This window comes from Rhinopithecus bieti, unplaced genomic scaffold (assembly GCF_001698545.2).
Source record: "Rhinopithecus bieti isolate Rb0 unplaced genomic scaffold, ASM169854v2 scaffold_3948, whole genome shotgun sequence".
NCBI lineage: Eukaryota > Metazoa > Chordata > Mammalia > Primates > Cercopithecidae > Rhinopithecus > Rhinopithecus bieti.
The window spans coordinates 5446273-5450400 of NW_016804646.1; the positions used below are offsets into that span (position 1 = coordinate 5446273).

The window sequence follows — 4128 nt, forward strand, 5'->3', positions numbered from 1 at the left end:
AATGAAAATACAATAGATGAATTTTATCTGAAACAGGCTTTGCTTTAGAGTTGGAAAAGAAAAAATTCTTGATTTTTTGTTTCTGAAATTATCTCTGTTACACAGACATATAATAATGCCCTTATTTTTAAGTTGATTACTAGCATCCTTAATGCCTCTTAAAATTTTGTAAACTATACTAGAAATTTAGGAATTGATCTATTGTATTTTCATTGCATCTTCTTTATAGCTTTTAAACACAAGCTACTAAGCATCAATAATAAAGAATCTCTCTCCTTTTGGCCTACACTGCTGTGAGTAGACAGCAGAGATACCTCTTGCTTGTCTTCCATCTAAATTACATGAGAATGGGATTTATGCAGGCTATAAATCTAGTCAGAATAAAGCCTTTAAGTGGTAACCAATTTTGTGGTGTGTAAGTATCATTGATTTGTTCATCTGAGAGTGTTTTATAAACCGATTTGGATTAGTGAGTTCTGATAGCAGAGCTATTTTAAGGTCCCTGAATAGCGGTAACTGTAGTGAAAACAAGGCAGTGAAAATTAACCCATTGGCCCCACCTATAAATTTAAATCACAGCCTTTGAAAGGAGAGAGCAGTCTCATTGTATGTAGTTTGCTGGTACCTAGACCATACAAGCCACAGAGACCATTTCTTCATCATTGATTGTTGTTGCTCTGGATTCAGAGTCAGTCCCTTGGCACTCTGCAGAATGGCCAACTGTTGTCATTCTTCAGGGAGTTTTGTATAAGGTGCTATTAAGATGAACTTAGATTTAAATTGGGGAAGTTATATTTCTCTGTTATAAAACATAATGAGGAAGGTGGCTTCCATTCTTTAATATCTCATAGCTAGTGAATACTAGAACCATACGATTTCAACAGAAAGAATGCAAGGATATTCTGCCCATGGACACATGAAAGAGAGTTTTTTGCTTTTTTTTTTTTTTTTTTTTTTCCAGTGGAAACAGCAGTAGGAAGAACAAAAATGAAAGAGAGAGATTTTAGTCTTGGGTTTCAATATTGATTGATTGATTGATTGATTGATTTTACAGAATCTCATTTAGAAATGGAGCTTCAGGTGTTGGCACAGAGTAAGCGCTTGCATCATGAGGACTGGGGTAATTTCATTTCTACACCAGGGTAGCTGGAGGAAAGATAAGCAAGAATATGGAACTCAGTGGAGAAAACCAAAACTCAAGTCCCACTGACCTGGATTTTGCTCTGGCAATCTAGTGACAAAACCATAGATGTAGGTTGAGCACAGTGGCTCCTGCCTGTAATCCCAGTGCTTTGGGAGGATGAGGTGGGAGGATCACTTGAAGCCAGGAGTTCTAGATCAGCTTGGGCAACATAGCAAAAACCCTGTCTCTATATAAAAAATTTAAAAATTAGCCAGGCATGGTGGCACATACCTGCAGTCCTAGCTACTCTGGAGGCTGAAGCTGGAGGGAAGATTGCTCCCAGGAGCCGAGGAGTTTGAGGCTGCAGTGAGCTATGATCTCAACAGTGGGTGACAAAGTGATACCCTATCTGTTTAAAAAAACAGAAAAAGAAAAAGAGAAAAGCGACTGAGGCACAGAATTGTATGTTTGGAAAAACAACTAAAGAGCGTCTTCTTTACAAATTTACCCTTATGGAAAATGAGAACATCATCTTAAAAAATAAATACATACATAAGAGGTTACTGGAGCCAAATATGTAGAGGTCACTGAGATTTCAGATGTGTATTGAACCTGCTGCCTGGCTTGGGTGTCTTCTGCTGTGTCAAGACCTCAGGGCTGTAATCAGAGCCAGCTGTAGAAAATAAAAAGTCAAGAGGCAGGAGGATCACCTACTTCATGTGCTTCAGGACTGCTAGGGAAGAGCCAAATGTCAGTCCAAACTTCTGCAACAAAGCCTGAAACTCATCATCCCTTTGTGTCTTGAAATGTTGATGTCTACATAGATCCACTCCAGAGACAAGAAATTCTTATTCGGTTTGAGCTACAATTTGAACGTTATTTAATTGACAATCACTATTTAACTTAATTGTTAGATACACCAAATTGGAGATGTGAATATAGCAGACTCTATTTGGGGTTTAGAACAGAGTCTTGGGTTTTAATTTCTCTTTGGTATGACATATCTATCTGCAAAAGAGGGCTTCTGTTTTCTAAGAGCTCATCTACTAATACCGATTATTTGACATTATTCTGACATAACTGTAATCATTTCTAAAGCAAGATTCATTCATTAGTCACAAAAAGCCGTAATACACTGCTAAGCGACGTTTCACAAATACAAGAAAAGCAAAGCTCACACATATGAATCTAATATATCAACAAAACCTTTTTGTGCAATGTGTTTCACATAGATTGTGTTTTCTCTGAGCTGTCAGTAAGCATTTAATGGTGGCTGTGTGCTTCAGAAAGAGAATATTAGTCCTTAACTCACACTCTGAGGCTTCCTCCCAAGTGCCTCCCTAGAAAGGAACGCTGACTACAGATAAATTAGATAACCGGGCTTTTTTCTTTTAGTCTAAATGTTGGGAAGAAATGGAACCAGATTCTGAAGTGTTCTCTTTGGTTTTTCTCCAAATACAAATTGAGCTTCATACAAATGAAGAAGCCGTTGTCGACATTCATTGACGGATCTGAAGCAATGCATTCTTTATGAAATAGCACTGCATTGCTAATAAAGCCATCCCAGCAGCCAGGCTTGTGCTGTTTAATTTGTTTCCATGGTGTGATAGTATAATTTTGACATGCTGAAAAATCGCTGCACAGAGACTCATCCCGCAATTGTTACTGAGCACATTTTCAGTATAACATGCGTTATTGAGGTGTTTGGGATGTCTTCTGAGAAGCAATATCCTAAATGAAGCTGGGTGTAGAATCCCCCTGATGTATAATGGAGTTTTGTATCGAGCTTCAGTTTATCTCAAATCTATTTAAACAGATACTCATTGCACACTTTTTATTGGAAGGACAACAGCTACTCTCTTACAATAAAACCAGGGAATCCTCAACATCGTTTCTTTTTATCTTTGGATGGCAAGTGTAAGGGGATATGTTAAAAGATTTTCTTCTAATAACAGGCCAGCCATAAGGTTTTTCCCCCCAATTTTTCATATGAAGATTATAATAGAAGAACTATTATTATATTAAACTAACCAATCTTACGAAATAGATTTTTGTGCTTTTTATACTAGGTTTAATTTCAGGTTTTGCAGCACCATTATATTCAGAGCAATTATGTGGGTGACTGCTCTATGAGTCACCAGCTGAAATAGAAAGGTTGGGCTCCGGTGTCCTATTTGACTGGGAAGCTGGAAGGACAGGCTGTATTGAGCACAGGCATTTTTCATAATTATGTTGCCTGCAGGGTTACCACCTGTCCTAATTCGATCTGATTAAGGCGAAATGCAAAAACTGTTCTCGCTTCTCTCAGAATGGAGTAATGCCAAGTTTCATCTCAGGAAGGAAAAAGAGATGAATACGTATACAACCAAGAAGGGCAAGGATGTGTCTGTAATACTCTGGGAAAGTGCGGGACATTGGCCTCACTGTGATTGGAGGTGCAGTTTGTAGACAAATTCTGGAGAGCGTTTTGGCAGGAATTATCGAAATGTTAAAGAGAACAATACTTCAACCCAGTGGTAGTTGCTCTTTGGGGAGTGTGTCCAATTCAGTGCCTCTGAATGGTTTGAAGTATGCATGTCTAGGTGACTCACAGACACCAATATGATCATTAGAGTTTGCCTCAAGGATATTGCAAAGGTGTGTAGCCATTAAAAACAATGATGTATGTCTGTATCATTTGACATGAAATGATACCCATTCATATTATTAGGTGGAAAAAAACAAGTTACAGAATTTCATGCATAATATGATGCAACATCTTTAAAATTCTATGTGTATTGATGTAAGGGCATGCAATGAGTTATCTAGGAGATGATTCATAAAAAATTACTGGTGACTGTCTCTGGGTGGTAGAAAGTGCTGATTTCTACCTTTCTCAACTATTTTAATATTTTATAATGGCAACAAAAACAAAGCTATTTTAATTTTGAAAACACCTTAAAAGGGGAATTGTAAATATTAAGCATTTCCTGAACTTCTCCTAAATAGAAAAAAAAAAAAAAAAA

General features: G+C 37.3%; 1 protein-coding gene across 4 annotated transcripts in view; it reads left to right on the forward strand.

The window, feature by feature from the left end:
- PRKN (parkin RBR E3 ubiquitin protein ligase) overlaps positions 1-4128 on the forward strand; it is a 1416081-nt gene that overhangs the window by 1169392 nt on the left and 242561 nt on the right. The window lies entirely within an intron of this gene.